Source organism: Aythya ferina, assembly GCF_964211825.1.
Source record: "Aythya ferina genome assembly, chromosome: 1".
NCBI lineage: Eukaryota > Metazoa > Chordata > Aves > Anseriformes > Anatidae > Aythya > Aythya ferina.
In genome coordinates, this window is record NC_140296.1 from 157903425 (window position 1) to 157924075 (window position 20651).

Below are 20651 nucleotides of genomic sequence, written 5' to 3' on the forward strand. Positions count from 1 at the left end.
GGAAAAACAGCCCTGAAGTCAGTGGAGCTATTCTGATGTAAGTTGGCATTGGTTAGCAGTGAATCAGAAGCAAATCATAAATACTGTTTCCAAAGAAAAGAAGGCATATGGAATATTAGTATCTCAGACAAAGAGTAAAGGTGAGTTACTATCTCCAGCTCATTTTGTTTATCATGGTAATGACTGGCTATAGAGTGAGGCAATTATTTCATAATTTTCCATGAGCGAGTTTTTCCATTGTGCCTTTTATGCCCATACATAAAAATCAAGGGTGTAACGAGGAGCTGTAAAACAGACTGCAGTGGCCCAAGGCTACAGGTTCAGCTACAGGGTGGATGGGTGAGCCTCCCACTGCATGAGGCTGAGCCTCTCCTGCACTGCCCTCACTCCTGGAGGCATGTGGTGACGCCGAGCTGCCAGTGGGTTCCTCCAGCCTCTGAATAAAAGCCCGTGCTTTGGGATTCATCGCCAGGGCCCCAGTCAGTTAATCAGTGCTACGAGAAGCCCGGTGTTTGAATGCCGATAGTGTCAGTAAACAGACCTGAGAAAATGAAGGGAAAGGAAGAGGTCAGGCTGAGTGAAGCCTTGGTTTTCTGTGCCAGGAAAAATGGGCAATAAATGAATTAACCTTCACAAGAGACACAGAAAACCGGGCATCCAGACAAAGAGGGAATTGATTGTTGGGTCAGTCTTTCCACTGGACTAAATAACTGATGCAGTTAATGCCCTGCAGAGCACTGCCATTATTTCCACTCAGTGTGTGTGTTTGAGGGGGGAAATGGAAAGGCAGGATGAGACCTGAGGTATCATATACTGAGCCAGCTATCTATTTTGTCCAACATCCTTTTGTGCCTACTTTGCTTGTTTGTTAGTCTTTCAGCACTTGGTTCATTAATTATGTCTTTCTGTTTATTTGTTTAACACTTCTGGGAGATATCTTGTGCCTGTTTCTTAAAATGAGCAGTTTCGTGGTGAGCTAACCCTCTGACTGCCTGTAACATGCAGACTCGGCAGCTCAGCTTTTCTTCCTCTCATGCTTTCCTGAAATGTCTGACAGCAGCACTCATACCTCTGCAATGACAGGGTAAGAATACTCCTGAAAACAGTGTTTGAGTATTGAAGAAGCTCTAGTTTCTCTTCAGCTGACTGGAAAAAAAAAAAAAAAAAGAGACTCCTCCTGCTCTCCCGCCCCCCCCCCCCCCCCCCAGTAAGTATTAATAGTGAATTAAAACATTTTTCTGTGTGTGCAGGTGAATTGTACCACCCTGGCTGCAGTAAGGTGTGGAAATTAATGTAACAACCTGACTACTGCTTTTCAACAATAGAAAACTTGCTGATAAAACTGGATTTACACTGTCTCATATTGCCAAATTAAATAATGATAGGTTTGGTAAAAACAAATAAATCAGAGAATCTTTCAAATGTTGTACATATTCAGCACGTATTCTTCCATGTTAGTCCTGGGGATCTAATATCTTATTAATTGCTTGTTTATTTCTCTGCTCTCAGAATTACATCATAAGCCATGTATTGTGATGGCAAGGGGAATTCTGATTACTGTGTGCATTTCTGAGGAGATCATATCATTTTGTTTAGACTTCAGAGGAAAGAGTGGTCGGAAAGAAGTGCTGGAGTCAAAAGAATGTGAAAACTATATTTATAGCAGTTACATTTCACTGGCATAAACTCTTTCTAATTGATCTGTACTAGGGGGAGCATTACTCTCTTCTCTGGCATGATTTACTTGTCATAGTAGAAGCTATGAAGAAACAAATGAGACTTGATCTAATATAGATTAGTGAGTTTGAGTGGCCTCTTAAAGTTGAATATGCCTTTGTCTACAAAAGTATACAATAAGTCATATTTAACCTAGGACAGTTTCTTGATTTTAATGAGATCTGTGATGTCTAACATCAGCCATAAATTTCACGAGTTATGGCCTTCACCAGGGCAGAATGGAGGAGGGGAGAGGAAACCAAGTTTCTATGTGGGAGGAACACCATGAAAACACGGCTGCATTGCATGCTGATAATAATAATAATAATAATAATAATAATAATAATAATAATAATAATAATAATAATAATAAGAGAGAGAGAGAGATACAAAGAACGTAGGAGTTTTAATAGCTTCTTTACTCTTCAGCTCTGGTGCTGGAGAAAACAGAGAAAACACACACTGATGGAGAATTAATTTTGCAGATGTGTGAACTCTTTTCTATAAACTGCTGTTTGATCAGTTTTGGCCACACCTTTCCTGTCTTCTAAAAAAAGCTAAAAATATAAATTAAGACTTGTGGTTAGAAACTGACTGAACTTATTTTGTTGCGTTGGTTACAGGCTGCAAGTACATAATATCTGTTAGGGCATATGGATTTACGTTATTATCAACTCAAAATTTTGTGATTTTTTTTCTATGTACAGCACCAGAAACTGTTGTATAGATCGACAGAGACATAAACAACCAACGTTTTAATGAATAACTACTGATTTTGGTCAAAAAGGACATTAAAACTACTGGAATAATAACAAGTAGAGTTCTATATGCTGAAAATGAGAAAAAACTTTTGCATCTTACTGTACTTTTATTGGAGAATTAATGGGATTTGGCCCTGAATTTTTAAGCAGAGAGGGGGACTACAGATACTTTACAATTGTAATCACAAAATGTAAACTGTGTAGAATAGTCCCTGAATACTGTTAGTATCTTGGAGCTTATTTACCAGGAAGAGTCACTACAACTTTAGAGCATACTTGAACTTTTAGGCAGTAAGTATAATACAGCTGCTTACAAGCATTTCACTATCTGAAAATAAAGACAGAACCTTTACAATAATGGGGACAAAGAGCAATATAAGAAATAGAAATTTATTTTGAAATTTCTCTCTTAAAATGTAGTGTAGTCTTAGAGCTTTATAATAAGGCATGCACTCTTTAAAGCAGAATGAAATAAAATAAGTATTATAAGAGTATACCTGGATAACATGGATGAGGTCCTCAAACTATGAGGAACCTAAGTTTTCTGGCAAAAGTGCCTCACCATCTGTTTAGTGGTTAAGGCTGTATCTTGTAAGGAGGAATTTCAGCTCCCTCCATGGTGTATTACAGGAGTAAAAAGTAATGTAAAATTCAGAAAATTTCCTGGAAACAGATGATATAACAATTCTTCAAACAATGTGCTGGTGATTTAGAAACAAATGGGGCAGAAGCTGGAATGGAAATGAGGCAACAGGACAAAATGTCACAGGCCGTTGTGGAAATCCTAATAGTATTCACAGATTGTTCTTATGCTCATTGAAGTCACTAACAACTTTGTTGGTTGTTCCCAGAAAGCTGAATAGAAGTGGTTTGGGTGTGTATGTACTGAGCTCTGTACAGAACTGTATTTCTACACTAGCTTTGATTTATGAGGGTTTGGCCTGGACAAAGCCTCACTAGATCCTCAATATTTGCTTGCTAGCAGAGAAAGCCTGATTGTCATGACATCTTCAACTGTACAGCTACCAGAACTGGGATGAAGGCATTGTCAACCTGTCTGTGGGGAGACTAATGATATGGCACTCTGCTAGAACTATCCCGTCATTCTTACTGGGGACCAGCACAGTAAACAGAGCATAGGACCTCTCTCTGACAGCCTAAAAAGCACAGTTTTGCGGCAGGGCCTTAACCGTGCAACTTTGCATAACACTCATTGACTGAAATAGAAATTGGTTGATTTATAGAGGAGTTGTCATTTGAAAATGAAAGTCTTTTTGCAGAAATCAGCACTGCTTCTAGGGTTCTTGGAAAAAAGTACAAGCAGCCCAATGAAAAAAAATAACATCTTTAAATTATGTTAATTTTACAAAGTATCAATATGCTGCTAAAATGAGCTGTAAAGGATGGGCTAATGACAATAAATAAATAAATAAATAAATAAATATTAGATAGCAGAATTAAAGCCAGGTGCTTGCTACATTAAGAACAATTGATATTTCATCATCATCTATACATTTATCAACATTTTGACTGAGATGGCATGTAATTTGCTCCTGAAAGTATTCTGCAGTCCTTGAGTCTTCTGAAGCCATTAAAACCAATTAGCAACAAAAGTCTAGAGATCAAAGATAGGCTGCCAAATAGCTGGGCATAGACTTTCAAATCCATAGGTATAGTAATACCAGATAAAAATCTTAATGTGTCCCTGTAGTTGTATTCCATGGCAAGCATCAAGTCTGGCAATGATTACATTGTAATTGCAGGTGTTTTTTTTTTTTTTTTCCTCTCTCTCTTTTTTTTTTTTTTTTTTTTTTTTCCCTGAATAAAATCTACACCTTTAATACACATTACAGTTCAGTAAAAGTATATTTTTTATTAAAAAAAAAAAGTGGCAAGAGGTTTTTGTTTTAAGACGAGCCAGATATTCCTGATACTCCTCACATAAAATGGGCATGGTTAGGAAAATCTGTCTACTGAATATCTGGTATATATAAGCATGCAGGCTTCATGTTTATAGAATGTACAGTATTAAAGACAAGAAACACATTTGGCAGACAGGAGTTATCTGAAAGAGGGGTTGCAGACTGCATAAAGCTAGTAAAGTAAGCTTGCACTGTTTATGTCCACACCATATGGCCTATGTATAAACAGTAGTTCAATACTTGTCTTGTTCTTACCCAGTACTCTCTTCTATAATTCTCATGCTGATTTCCTTGTTTATTTTTTTCTGTTAGCATCATTAATGTTGTCGATGCTAGACAGGTGTGAGCACTAGAGTTTCATATAAAGCTATAATTCCCATTACTGATTTTCTTCTGTCTTTTTCCAGTGGTCTGCATTTTGAGCTATTAAGTGTCAACTACTCTTAAACATGCAAACAAAAATTCCTTAGCCCACTTAATAGCTGATTTCATTGGAACTGTGCCAAAAGGGAATCTGACCACTCCTGCCTAAATTACAAGTCCAGAGGAACAAAGAAATGTTATGATAGGTTATCACTGGGCTGGGTTAACAGTGAGTGATTGGATGTTAAGTGGTCAACAGGAAATGTCAACAAAACCATTCTCTGATTGACACTGTAACTACAGGGGTAGATGGACACTGGTTTCACCAAACCATGTTTGCTTTCATCGCTTCTAGCTTGGTTGATGATATCTGTTGCTAGCCAATGGAATAATAAAATTCTATTACCGATGAAATTACCTTCTTCCTTACCCAAGCCTAAGAACAGTTGATTATATTTACTAACTCCATCCTGTTTCATATCAGCTAGTTGAGATATGCAACCAGAAACTACTTCCTATTACATGTGTGTCCCTAGCTTTACATGAACCAGAACTGTCTCCACTCGTGCTGGGAAGAGTAGGAATATTGCAAGTACCAGAAAGGTGGAAAACTGTGCTTTAGACTTGTTTTCATAGTTACGTATATATTTTGGCATATATAAGAAGAAATATCAGGCTGACAGATTAAGATGTATGCAGCAACTTCAATCCGTTGAGGGCTGAACACGAGCTAACAGTGTGCCCTGGCTGCAAGGAAGACCAGCAACATCCTGGGTTGTGCTAACAGGAGCATGGGCAGTAGATCAATGGACTCATTATCCCCCTTCACTTGAGACTCATGAGACCACATCTAGATATTGCATCCAGTTTGGGGCCTCCCAGTACAATTAATCAGTGAATTAATCAAGAACAGCAGAGCACTGCCAAGTTATTTGGGGCTGGAACACTTGTCTTGTGAGAGGAGATTGAGAGACTGAGTCTGGTTCAGCCTGGAGAAAAGAAGGTTTCAGGGGGACTTAATAGCTGCCCTCCACCCTCATGCTGCCCAGTGCCTATAAGGTATGAAGAAGAGTAGACAAGAAACCGTGGGGATAAACTGAAACAAGAGGGGCTCCTACCTGATAAATACTTTCTCATCATAAGGACAGACAAGCAGTGGCTGGCTGGCCAGAGAAGTTGTAGTCTCCATGCTTAGAGGTTTCCAAGATCCAGGGGAATAAGGCTCTGAGTAACCTGGTCTAATCTAAAAGCTGTCTCTGGTTTAAGAGAGAAATTGGACTAAAGACTTCCTGAGGTCCTTTCCAACTTGAATTGTTCTGTAATTTTGTGATTCTTTGACTCTCTGAGGATGAACACACTTACTGTCTTGAGCTTTAAATTCAGCCCTATTTAAGCTAAAGAAAAATGGGAGACTCTTCTGCTATTATTTGTGCTATAGCTGTGATTATGAAGCTAAAAAAAAGTGCATTTCAATTAAAGTTAATTTTGGAATATCTCATCCTTACAAACCAGATCCCATTTTCTTAAGAATTTCTTGAGAGTTCAGCAGATGTGATATGGAGCAGATGCACATTTACTGCATGTGCATAAACATATATCAGAACAGACTAATATCAGAACAGACTAATTGCATAAGTATGCACAGACTTTATATCAGAACAGACTTTATATCAGAACAGACTAATTGCATAAGTATGCACAGAGAAATTTCATGAATATTATATGTGATGTGTTAAATTTCCCGATATTTACTAGTAGTTGGGAACCATGTAAAATTAGAGAGACAAAGACTGTTGAGGTGGTTTTACTTGGCTAGACAGCTGAACTCCACCACATCCACTGTCTCAGTCCCCATCCTCAGAAGAGGAGTGGAAGAAAGGAAAAAAAATTCATGGGTTGAGATAAGGATAATTTAATTAAAGGATAAATAATTATTAAGGGAAAATTATTATTAAGGGAAAATTAAATTATTTAACTAAAGTGCAAAGAAAAGGGGGTGGGGTGGGGGACCAAGCAAAGGCCATGTGGAAGCACAGAGAGAAAGGAAAGAAATTACTCTCTACTTTCCACCAGCAAGCGATGCTTGACCATGTCATTGAAGCAGGGCCTCGATATGCGTAACCATTGTTTGGGAGGATAGATATTTTCATAATGAGAGCCTACCCCTCCCTCTCCTTCCCTTTTTCCACCTTTTATTGCAGAATGTGACATCACATGGTATGGGATATCCCTTTGTTTGGTTTCGGTCAGCTGCCCTGGTGAAGTTCCCTAACCCCTCAGCCTGCTGGCTCTTGGGGGAATTGAAGGCAGTCCTGATGCTGTGCCAGTGTTGCTCAGCAGTAGACACAACACTGGTGTGATACTAGTGCTGTTCTAGCTACAAGTGCAGAGCACAGCACTATATGGGTTGCAGCAAGGAAAGTTAACTCCATTCCAGCCAGACCCAGTACAACTGGTAATGTGTAGGTCAGCTTTGCCTTGTCTATTTTTCTCCTTGAGGAATGAAAATGTGGTCACATGCTGTGTTTTGCCCCACTCCATGCAAAATGATGTTCAAGACTTGTATCTTTATTATTTCATAAGCAACTCATGTTTCTTATATTTTAAAATAGAACTGTGTCAATAATGAATATCATAATACAAATAAGAATGACTTAACAGAGGGAAAACAGCAAAGTTATTGTACTCTTTACCAAACACAAACTTTTTATTTGTTTATTTCTTTGTTGATTTATTTATATTTCACTGGAGTTAGTCTGGAATTTCCTGTTCATAGCAGAAGAATTATACCAATCTGGACATGTAATTTTGGAATAAAATATCTTGAAGAGTGATATTCAACTTTGCTCAAATTTCATTTGCTCATGACCTTCTTCATGGCTCCCAGACTCCAAAACTATCTTGGAGCCCTTCTGATTTACTTGTGTTACCACTTCAATCACAGACTTCTCTGGCAACTGAGAAATGTAAGGTATATAAGCATGTGGAATGCCCTCATTTTCGTAGGAAAAAAAAGCAAAAACCAAATCAAAAATTAACTTTATCCATTGGTACCTTTTTATTTTATTTTATTTTTCTTGGAGGAAATTTCTCTATGATCAAACATCTGTATTTATGTGGTAGTTGAGAAAAGTAAGAGTAACGTTAAGTGCTCAAGGTTGCACAATGAACTTGTGGCAGAGTGAGATAGTTCAGACCTCTTGGCCCCCAGTCTGTTTTCAGTTTAGCTGTGAAGACTCTGGACTCAGAGGCTGTGAATTCCCTGTTTCTATAATATAAACACTGGTGTACACAACAGCCTGCAGAAAATAAATGAATAAATAAATAAATAAATTCTTTAACTAAATCTGTTGTTTTAATAGAAAAGGCTTCAATTCCATTATTTTATAAAATCAAAATACATAGATTAAACCTGCAATAGAAATTTCCTTGCTGATCAAACCATATTCATTTTTAGAACTTGTGCTAATCATTCATAGATTTCATTTGCTGTAGCTCTATCATCAAAACATTGCTTTTAAATTACTCTAGTTCTGGATGAGAATCATATCTATGTGTGCTTAGTATTACAATATTATGTGCACTTGAAGGAGAAATGGTGCCTCATTCTATGTAGAAAGAAACACATAGAAATGATGGTTTTGCCTATAAAGAGTTTTCATGATTAACTAGATGTCTACTTATAGACACACATGATAACTAGAGTAGAATTTAGGGGTTTTAATCCATTAGAGGACTTTGGGTTCATACATGCTACCTTCTGGTTTCAAAACTCATTGAAAAAAACCTTTTCACCTCCCACCCTCTTAAAGCTATATCTAAAAGAATTTACCCATTGCAACATGGAGTCGTTTAATTCCTCTTTCAGCTGTCCATGTGTTAGGGGTTGATAACCTGACAACTTTTCTGCATTCCTGTCCATTGTACTTTCATCAAGGAAACAGAAGATAGTATGCATACTGACCATTTCTTTTCCACCTTTAATACTGAAGTCCTCTTCCTCCCAAAGGGCTGGCCTGTTGAGATTAAGTAAACCCTAGTTTGCAGTTGAGTTTCTACTTCTCATTACAGCTGATCTATAACACCTTCTATTTTGTTGTCTTGTGAATTGCCACATTGTCATGGAATAGGTTTTCTTCTATTTGCCTCAGGAAGTATTTGCTCCTATTCTTTTAAAACCGATCATTAAAGCACAGCTCAGAATAATCTAATTATCTATCAAGAGTCACATATTGAGCTTTGTGCTACTTACTCTACTGATGTGACTACTGGCATCTAAGCAAGGTAGTAGGTAAATGTTTACTTAATATGTTTTTACAGTGCAGTAGAGTTTCTCTTCTAATATATGTCATGTCATTCAATATTCAAAACACCAAATGTGATTTTTTCTTTCCCAGTTTGAAGAATGGCTGCTACCCAAACCAAAGAGAAACGTAACACAATTGCATTTGTTACCTAAGTTCATGGTTACAATTGCATGTACAAACTGATTGATTAGATTAACCACTCATGCAAATGAGTGTTTGGACAAAATAACACTTACAATTTAGAAGCTTTTTTTTTATGTACATGCACTTTTTCCACAACCGGAAACCTTTTGTTGTTTTGATTTTGTTGCTTTTGATGCTTTTGTTCAAAGTAAAGATAATTTCTAGTAGAAACATATTGTGTTTAAGAGCACTGAAAGTAGCAGAAATGATTAGAATGACTGGAGATGACTTTGATCTCCTTGGGGAGCCTTTGCTTGAGTGGAAAACTATACATTGAAGATGAACTCCCAATGTGACAGAGTAGATAAAGGCACTGATACAGGTCTTAACTGTAGAAACAAAGCTTATGAGTATGAAGGCTCTATCATCTCTGTGTTTGTGAATGCAACCTCTACTGGAACAGTGTGTCTATTTCATGTTTCAAGAGTTCAATAAGAGTATTGAAAACTGAGAATGGGTGAAAGGATTAGAAGAAAGAGAAATATGATAATAAAACAGTCTTCAGTCTAGCAGATGCATTGTCTACATTTAAAGTAGAACAAATTCAATCTTGAATTATTTTATTTTATTTTATATTTTTATTTTATTTTATTTTTCAGTAAAGGTAATTAAATATCAGAATCATTTCTCAAGGTGGATTCTTCATCAGAAATGTTTAAATATTCTATAGATTTTAAAAATATTTTTTATTTTTGAAACTGCATGCTGTAATGCAAGTAAGAATCATTTGGGGAAAGTCCAGTAGCCTACTGGAGATCAGAGATATCAGTCATTAAAGTTAGTTGACTGATGTGTCATTTCTACTCTGCATACCTTCTAATTATACAAAGGAGATATGTGGGGACAGAGAGGGATTTTAATCCTATTCTTAGCTCTATCTCAGCTCACAGGGGTAATGAAATGGAAGACTAAGTGAGAAGAGACATCAGAAGCTAATTAGTGTTACTATAAAAGCAAAGGCAATTGTAAATATTTCATCATGGGTCTGAGTGACATTGGATGTGTTTTCTTAGAAGTGTCATTCTTGAAAATGACTGGGATATTTGGTTTTTCTTAGAACAACAAGAACAACAAATCTTCCTAGCATTCTTTCAAAAAATAAATTTGAAAACAAGCCATGGTTTCACCCTGAAGACTCAGAAAGAAAGGGAAAGAAGAATGCAAATATATAATTAAAAATAATACAGGATGATTTTTGGAGAGAGAACTGATTCATAAATGTCATATGTGAAGCTGTCAACAACATCCTGAAGTAATACACTGACACAGGTACTCCAGGCATTACTCTCTATGCTTCACTTTTGGAGAATATGGAAAACAACAGAGGTGACACAGCTCAGATCACATGAGGAGGACATCTCTGTGGCTCAACACATAGTGTTTAGTCCTGAAATCACTTAAGATTTCTGATTTCTTTTTAGTACCTGGGGAAGAACATTACATTGCCAATAATAATAATAAATCATTTAAAGGCTACAAGTAGCTGATAATAGCAGGAGGAAAATGATGAATGCTAATAGAAGAATCAGATTCCTTTAGTTCACGCACTTCTTATTTTCTTCCATTACATCCTGTCCTTCTTAATACTGATGATTTTAACTAGGACATGCAAAACTTTCATTAAGTTTGACTAGGTCCACAATTGTTCATTGTTTCTTTGCTTCTTGTACTCCAAATTAGCCTTATAAATTAAAGCAAGTGCTTCATAACAATATTTAGTAATTTTGCAACAAAGCAGTTGTTAGGAAAATGGGCTTTTATATACATATATTTTTTTATAACAATAAACTCCTTTCATCTCCTCAGATGAGTGGAATATGCACACTTAATTATCAATCAAGAGAAATTAATGATGAGATCCAAACTACAAGTACTTTGTTTCTTTGCTATTGCTGATAGAGAAAACATTCCTTATCATAACCCACTGAGGTGGCAGTACACTGAATTTTCATGCTGCATGATTCTTAATAATAATCTTGGTTGATATTATTATTATTTTTTCTTTTTCTTTATTACTTTTGAATATTAAAATTTAAATTTGAAGTTAAAAATATTTATTGTAGGAAGGAATGCAATTTAAATTTGATTCTATTTTTCTATTAATTTCTGTTTTTTCTGTTTTTTTTTTTTTTTTTTATTATTATTATTATTTTTTTTTAATTATTATTTTTTTTATTATTATTTTTTTTTTTTCCCCCAGGATTGTCTTTTTGTTGTGGATAAGCTCTACTTTGGTATATTCAGTTAGTTGCTCAAAGCTATGAAAGTCTGAGTAATTAAAATATGTATTTTGCACAACTATTTATGTAAATAAATCTATTATAAAATAATCATTATTTATTAACTGCAAACCTGTTTATACTCCAACAGGAAATGCATGATCTCTAAAAAGAAGACTGGTTGTCAGATAGATGATAGCCTGGGACCTGTAAATATGTAATATAAATAGGAGTTAGTCTAAGTGATTCAATGAAATTCTTTGAAAGACAGAGTACCTATTAAATCCTTAAAATATATTAAATCACAAAGTACCTCCTTAGTCAGCCAAGCTTGTGAAACAGCTGGGAGAAGAGAAGCCGTGGACCTACACAGAGTGCTGATTATATGATATTCCAGTTTTCTCCAAGGTCAAGTCCCTGGCCTCATGTCCAATCACACCAAACTCCGCAAGCAGTGCAAGGCAACTAGGAATGTGCTCTTAGTACAGTCAAATCTCTGTTATTAGAGATTTACAATCCATTTCCCTTACAGCCAATAAATATTAAATTAGGAATAGACAGCTTCTACAGCACTTGTTCCCATGATTCTGCCTAAGGAAACTCTTTCAACTGGGGAGTTGGGTTATGAGGAAACCTGAGCCACAGCCTTATGGATTCTTTTGATTCTAGACAGGCAGAGCTGTCTTTCTGGATCTGTTGCCTCTGAGACCTTATGGAGCCTTGGGCAAACACTTATTTCAGAGATCTTAATCCCCAAATGGTCTGAGACTGGGGGAGACCAAAAAGGATATTTAGAAGCCATTCCTGTGTAAGTCAAAAATCTGAGTTGTGGCCCTTGGTAATGTCAAAACATTGACATTTCTTCTCAGTGAAGGCAAGGTGCCAGGGGAGAGCTTTGGAGAAGTCAGAGTGCCTTTTTATAACACAATGAGTGTTAAAAAGTGTCTGTTCTGCTGGTGTCTGGCTTTCCCTGAAAAAGATGCCATTAATACTTCAACTTCTTATTGCTGGTTCTCCTACTCTTTCATGTTTGAAGCCACAGTTGATGATCATGCTCTGATTCTTCCTTGTTAGCAACAGCTACAGACCTGACTTTTTACAAATTAAATAACAATTTTACTGTGTCTGACTCTATTATAATGGACAACTTATTCTTTTACCTGTATCTAAAATTTACATTGGTTGTTGTGCCATTGAAGATCCAGACTGGGGTATTCTAAGCATTTCTAGGCCAATTATAAAACAGCCAACATCCCCCCTCAGTATGCTTTACTTCTTGCTATTGCTTTTCCAGCCTTTTACTGGTGAAGTTCATAATTTTATGAAAGCAGAAATCGAATGCTGTTGATACTAACTGACCTTAACCCTGTAGTGTTGCTTCACGCCTCCATTTCTATGCCTGTCTCTGCCTAATTTAAATTAAAGGTCTGTGCTTTTTATTGGTGTCCAACAAAGATCACCTCTTCCTCTATTCACATTGTAAAGGTTAGACTAATGACTTCATAGCAGAGAGAGAATTTAGGTAGCTGTGTGGGAAGCATTGGTACAGAGTGACTTTATCTGGAGAGAAAAACATTTCCTCATATCCTATTCTGCTTAAAATACATGTTTTAAGATGTTTCCTGAGGCAGGACCTCACTTCATCACACATATTGTTCCTAGGAATAAATGATTGACTCCCCTGTATAATTACATGGACTGCATGAAACATGTAAAAGGACTATGAGAAATGCCCTTGTTTAATGTTGTATTTAAATATAAAAACGGCATAAAGGCAGCTTTTTAATCTAGAATACGCTTGAATTTGTATGGCAGAGTTTGGTTTTGAAATGTGCATTTCTATCCTGTACAGGTTAGTAAAGACTGGTGAGTTTTGAGAGAGAAAGGGAGGGAGGGAAGGAAGGAGGGACAGAGAGAAGGAGAGAGAGAAGATCTTCTTCACTTCACTTTATGGAAAACTAACATCTTTAAAATTTCTCAGTGTTGATATCAAGCTATTCCAAAGCATCTAATTTCTGCTCAATTAGAATAAGTGTCCAGAAAAGTATTGCAAATAAGACTATGTAACAATCTTGTTCATGTTGTTCATGTATCATTGCTTGTTACAGTAACACTAAATATTTGTAAAGTATGTTATTTACATTCTGATTTTTAGTTTATTTATTTATTTATGTTAAAAAATATTAATTCTCATCTGCCAACTGGATTATAATTGTTTTTTTCTTGTATCTTTGTTAGAAAGTAAGTCAACATTCACAAAGAAGTAAAGCCATATCTCAACTGAAATATTTGTAAAACCCTTGAGTGGATTAATTATCCCACCACATTCAACTCAGTTGACTGAGGTGAAGTAAATGGAAAATTACACTTTTACATCTGGAATGTTTAAAGAAACAGAAATTTAAACTCTTGGCTTTATTTGTGTTTGACCCATGCTTAGAACTTGCCACTATAATTGAACATGTGATAGTCATGGAGTGTGCTAACTGACTTCTGTGCATTGGTTTTATAATAAGCACTGCTCTGCTCTGTGGCCAAATTATCATTGTCAACAGAATATTTAAAAGCTTTGACTGAAAAACTGTAATAACTTTAATGTTGGAAAAAATCTAGTAAGATGCTAGTTATAGACAGCTTCATATTTCCTGGCAAGTAAGTAAAGCAGGTTGAAATATTTTTACACGAACAATTTTCCTCTTGGAAAATGTGGTTTTGCTGAAATAAGAACCGTCTGTGGGAAAATGTCAATTTTAATGTGTACTTTTTACTTTTCAGTTGGGGTAATCAAAACAAAGCCCCCTTCATTTCAAGGTGACAGTTTGAAATAAAGATACTTTTCTGTTCCAAATAATTATTTGAATTAAAAAAGAAAGCAAGCAAGGGAAAAAAAAAAAAAAAAGGCAAGCAAGAAAGAACTCAAATTACCCAGGAACTCTTGTTCCAATCACAGGTGTGGTAATTTTTCACTGTGACAATTTTATTTTGACACTTATAGTTTTTTGTCCTACTTTTTTTTTTTGTTGTTGTTTTTTGTTTTTTTTTTTGATACTCCTATTTTTCATCCTGCTTTGAAGTAGAAATTAATTTTGCGTGGAACAAAATTTTGCTTCCCAACTAGATCTACAAGAAACCAATCAGTGAATAGTTTCAATAGGAATAAGGGAGTAATATTTTATAAATCTATGTATATCTAAAACAGATACATGTCTAATATCTCAAACTGTTTTCAAACAGCTCTTAGGAAAATGATACCATTATCAGATGTAGAGCTCCTCAGAGTACCTTTATAAACAATATAAGACGTGAATGTGTTTTAGATTTTCCTTTGGGTTGCATAAACAAGAATTTCAGCAACAATCTTTTCTGAATCACTTTAAAAACCTTCCTAAGGTTTTGTCACTGAAGTTCATGTAAACTGGGGACATTTTTTTCCCAAGTGAAAAGGATGTAAAGACCTTACCAACACTTTACTTTTCCCAAAGGACATCATCCTGTATGACCAATGCTTTTTGGCCCAATTGCTTTTTCTTATTCCATGAAAATATATGCATGTTACTATGTATGTATAGATCTAACAATCTGAAAAATCGTACCTGAAATGTCATCTCCTTTTTGATTTCCACTCAGCTGAGTAAGTGCCTTCTTTGGTTCACTACCCAACCACTCTCTTTGCTGTCTTCTATTAACAATGATATATTCAACAAATACGGTATAAACCATGCTTGAAGAACATTACAGATGATCAGTGGAATTATTATTATAACTGCAGATTATCAAGAGTTCTGTAAGAAATAAAATGTTCTCTGAACATAGCTTTATTTAGTTTGTTTACTCCTAGGCTTAAATACCCACCTTACAGAAATATGAGATTATTCTTTACTTGAGCTTGATGTTGATGCTTGATTCTTTACTTGAGTCAATGATGTTCTGAGACTCCAGATCTGCTGAAGAACATATCTCTAAAATTATTATTTTTCTCATACAGGTTGGAAAGATTAGCTAGAAAAAAATGGGAATTACACTAATTATATTATTGATTATGATTTTGACTGCAACAGATTGGCACCGTTTCAAGGAAATAACATCTATCAAATATCTTTTCCAACACAGAAGTCATGCAAGGAACTGTATCAGTTAGCCTGGAATATACACGGTGATGTGGAGTATTGGATGTTACTGAAGAAGACAATAAATTTGCCTTTGTTTCTGGAGGCTATACAGTTAAAAAGAAGTATAGCACTATAAACAACTTGTTCCAGAACAAGAATTTTCATTGCAGAAGATATGTGTTTTTCTCACTCTATCCTGATTCATTCTGAGGGGAGACTTTACAGTATCATCTAAAAAGATTGCTATTAGGCATAAATAACAAAGAACTGCTTCCTTAATCATATCATAAAAGTCAACAGTTTGATTAGCCAACATGTGTTTAACAGAATGAATCAGAGAGAAAGGCAGTTACTTGCAGATAGAAATGCTCTTAAGGAAGGACTTTGAGAACAGATTGTGGGACTTAAATTAAATGTCTTACACACACATACATGCTTATGCTTCTTAGATATATCTCAAGACTCAGGATGTAATCAATGGAAAACAGTCCGTTTTTCCTAAGTGTTATTCGATGGAAGTAGATAAACCCAATTGGGCGAAAAAAGGAAACTAAACATGTGGATATCAGTGCATAACTGGAAAAAAATTAGTATCGCTGTCTCTCAATAATAGCATTTGTACCTCCACAGAGGTATAATGCTCTACTGAGTTTGTGGATGTTTGTTTCAGTCCCATCACAATTAATAGTGGTCTTGTGTTTAAATTTGTTGTCTCAGACTGGGACAGTCAGAAGACTGCTTGAGAGTCTCTGAACTTCTGCACAGGAAATGAGACACACAACACGCTTCCTTCTGAGACCTTACTAATGAACCATATATCTGCTATGACTGTGAAGATTTTTATGATATTGCTGGCCAACAAAAAGTGTTCTGCCTTTTATACCATTGGAATTCTTCGATGTGCCCTAATACACCATCACCAGTGTTTGAAGAGGGAAGGAAACAGAAATTTGGCTTTTACTTGACTTGGATGCTCTCTTCCACGGTTTCCAAGAAGAGTCAAAGTTCAAGGGGAAGAAGTTTTCTAATTTTCTTTTTCTTTAAATCTTAAAGAAACAATCCACATGAAGTAAATCTTATCACAGGAGCTCTAAAGCCAGTAGTACAAAGCTGACATTTATTTTGCTGTCGCACGGATGACAATAGTTAACAAGTAGTTAAACCCATTTGAGAAGAAAAAACATAGTTCTCTGCCATAATGCAGTAGGCTATTATCCAATTAAAAATGGTCTGATAAAAACATTTTTTAACATTTGTTACATTTTTTGCCTGTTTGTGATGCAGCCAAAGAATTTCTATCATTTTTTTTTCTGAATGCAACTAAGATATAACTAACTGTTGCCATACCAATAACTAGGAAGAAAAAGAACCTCCTCCACATGGACTACCCACACAGATCTGATGGGCACAGTTTGTGAAATGCCTTGGGAATAAAATGGTGTGGTGATTGATGGTATGCACACGGCTGCTGCAGTAGGATCTGGCCTTAGGCTTACATGGTGTGTGTGTGTGTGTGTAATGTGCATATGGTGTAAACTGTTAATCACTGAGACACTGTATCTATTCATGTTCCATATTGCATCTCCCATTTAAGTTGCTGGCTATTATTATTATTATTTTTTTCTCAGTATTTCAAACTGTACCTGTGTCAGAGAAGCTGTGGGCCTGAGTCTGGCTATATAGTCTCTCTAATATAACAGCACAACTCATATAATCCTCACAGTAGATAAGTAAATGAGATTTTTCTTATTTTCTTTGTAGTAACTTGAAGACACATTTGCCTATATATCATCTTGCGTTCTTTGATGTCTGTGTCAGTGATGCTTGTTTACTGATTCTAGATGTTGAGACACCTACATGTATATACATGGTGAAACAGGCTATGCGATATCACTGTAACAAAAATATTTTCATTTTTATATGATCACTAAATTTCCCTTTAAAGCCACACTTCTTTCCACCTCCCTTTCATTCTCATCTTCTTGGCTGTTATATTGTGAGCATCTTGGAATAGCATTCAACTAGTTCTGTATGATTGTAGTGGGCTTAACACATCATGAAAACTAATACATATATATTTTTTAAAAAAGGATAAGAGTCTGAAGAAGTTTCTGAGCTACTCATTTCCCATTTATGTTATAGAACAGTAAATAAAACAAATAAATCTCTTTCTCTAAACAAATCTTTCCTTCTGGAAAGTAAAATCAGTATTTAGCTAAGAATACAGCTCTACTCTAGGACAAACATACTACTTAGACTGATTTCAGTGGAGCTTCCAAAGATGTACCTGAGGATTAAATGAGTCCTTCAATAATTTCTTGTGAGGAATTTTAGATTAACTTTAACCTGTGCTGCTGTTTTGTTTTGTTTTGTTTGTTTGTTTGTTTCAGAACTTTTTTTTTCTTTTCTTTTTTTTTCCAGAAAATAACCTCAACAGTAATCCTAAATTGCAGTTGAAAGTGAGCAGAAACCTTGACAGTAGCAGATAAAGCAGTAGAAAGGCATCAGTTTCTTTTGTTACTTGATATAGTGGTCACAGATACATGCATAGCAACTCTCTGCTGAGATTAAGGGGAAAATAATATTAAATGTAACTTCTCTGTCTCTTAACTGCTATGCTTGCATAAAGAGTGGCTATGGTTTTCGTTAGATGATGAAATTTCAGCTCAGCTGGAGCTAACATCTTGCATCTCTACAAAGCCTTCCAATTTATGCAGACATGGACACTAGGGACCTGGAGCTGAGGAAAACTCATCCCACATTATACTGGAATGAAACAGGATCACTGAATGCACTACTTCTTCTATTTTCTGCAACACAGAAGGCTATATAATATGTGTGTCTATCCTCCTAATGGTGTGCACAATTGTGTTGGTTGGTCTACAGTCTAATCTTAAACAAACTTTGCACAGTTAATAAAAAATATCTTTTCAGTTATGATAACAGGACATTATTGCCAAGACATAAGTATTTCCCTTCAAAAAAGTGAACTTCATAATGGGTTCAGGGTTTTGCAAATGATCTCTCAAGTTCCAGTCTTGGTGTTGTTTAATGTACTTTAATACTCCTTCATACTGACTTTCTGTTTACTTAATAGAAAGCTATTTAGCTTTTAGAACTTTACAGGTTTTGGCACGCTGAAAGAAACCAACCAGCTTTATTAAATTCATGATTGAAGGAAATCACTGTAAGCCTAATAAGATTTATGTGTTTCCATTCAATGTCATCAGGGAGTCAGATTAAATCAGGGCTGAAGGTCTCAGCTGCATTCAAACTCTTGATCAAGCTACTAATGCTCCAGTTTGAAAAGTATGACAAGATGATTAGATGAGTTAAACAGCCCTGTGTTTTTGAGATGGCTGATATCACTAAAGCAATTATTTTTGCAGTTGAATTTTAGATTTCGTATAGTCATATTAATAAAATGTGGTTTGTCAAGTTTTTCAGTAAGGTGGCTTAATAAAAAGAATAATTTATTTTGTTTCTTTTGCTTAACAAAGTTACCTATTATACAAGTTGTCTAGTAACTAAAAGCATAATACCTGGTACTTACATAAAGCTATCCTCAAAGCATATGATGCTGTCCCACATGATACCCTTGTCTCTAAATTGGAGAGGCATGGATTTGATGGATGGACTGCTCAAGTGGGTAAGGAATTGGCTTGATGATCACACTCAAAGTGTTGAAGTCAATGGCTCAATGTCCAGGTGGAGATCAATAGCATGTGGTTGTCCTCAGGGATCAGTGCTGTTTAATATCTGTGTTGGTTATGTGGACAGTGAGATTGAGTGCAGCCTCAGCAAGTTTGCAGATGACACCAAGCTGTGTGGTGTGGTGTGGTCGACATACTGTAGGGAAGAGATGCCATCCAGGGGGCCCTAGACAGGCTTGAGAGGTGGGCGTCATGAGGTTCAACAAGGCCAAATGCAAAGTCCTGCATCTGGGCTGGCACAATCCCAAGCACAAATATGGGTTAGGTGGAGAATAGATTGAGAGCAGCCCTGAGGAGAAGGACCTGGGAGTGCTGGTTGACAAGAAGCTCAATATGAGCCAGCAATGTGCACTTGCAGGCCAGAAAGACAACTGTGTCCTGGGCTGCATCAAAAGAAACATGTTCAACAGGTTGAGGGAGGTGATTCTCCCCATCTACTCTGCTCTCATGAGTATTATGTTCAACTCTGGGGCTCCAATCCCGAGAAGTACATGGACTTGTTAGAACAAGTCCAGAGGAGGGCCACAAAGATGATCAGGGACATGATCAGGGATCTCCTATAAAGAGAAATTAAGGGAGCTGGTGTTGTCCAGCCTGGTGAAGAGAAGGCCTAGGGGAGACCTTACAGCAGTGTTCCAGTACCTAAAGCAGGCCTATGGAAAAACTGGGGAGGGAGTATTTGTCAGGGAGTGTAGTGATAGGACAAGCATGAATGATTTGAAACTAGAAGAAGGTTGATTTAGATTAGAAAGTAAGAAGAAAGTCTTTACTAAGAGGGTGGTGAAGCCCTGGAGCAGGTTGCCCAGAGAAGCTGCGGATGCCCTATCCCTGGAAGGCTGGATGAGGCTTTGGGCAACCTGATCTAGTGGAAGGTAGGATGACATCCCAGGATTTCAACATCTGTACTGATCTAGAGCAGACTGATATTCATTAGCTTTAGGTCTTGTCCTGTAAGTGAATCTAAAATAGATCTAAAAAACAGGAGTCATTTGTCATAGAATGATTAAGGTTGGAAAAGACCTCCATTTGGTCCAACCATACCCCTACCACCTATATTACCCACTAAACCACATCTCTGAGTACCACTTCTAACCTTTCATTAACATCCCCAGGGATGGTGACTCCCCCTGGGCAACCCATTCCAACGCCTAACCACTCATTCTGTGAAGAAATTTCTCCCAATTTCCAACCTGAACCTCCCCCAGTGCAACTTGAGGCCATTGTCCTATCACTAGTTATCTGTGAGAAGAGGCTGACTCTCAGCTCCCCACACCTTCCTTTCAAGTAGTTGTAGAGAGCAATTATATCTCCCCTGAGCCTCCTTTTCTACAGTCTAAACAACCCCAGCTCCCTCAGCC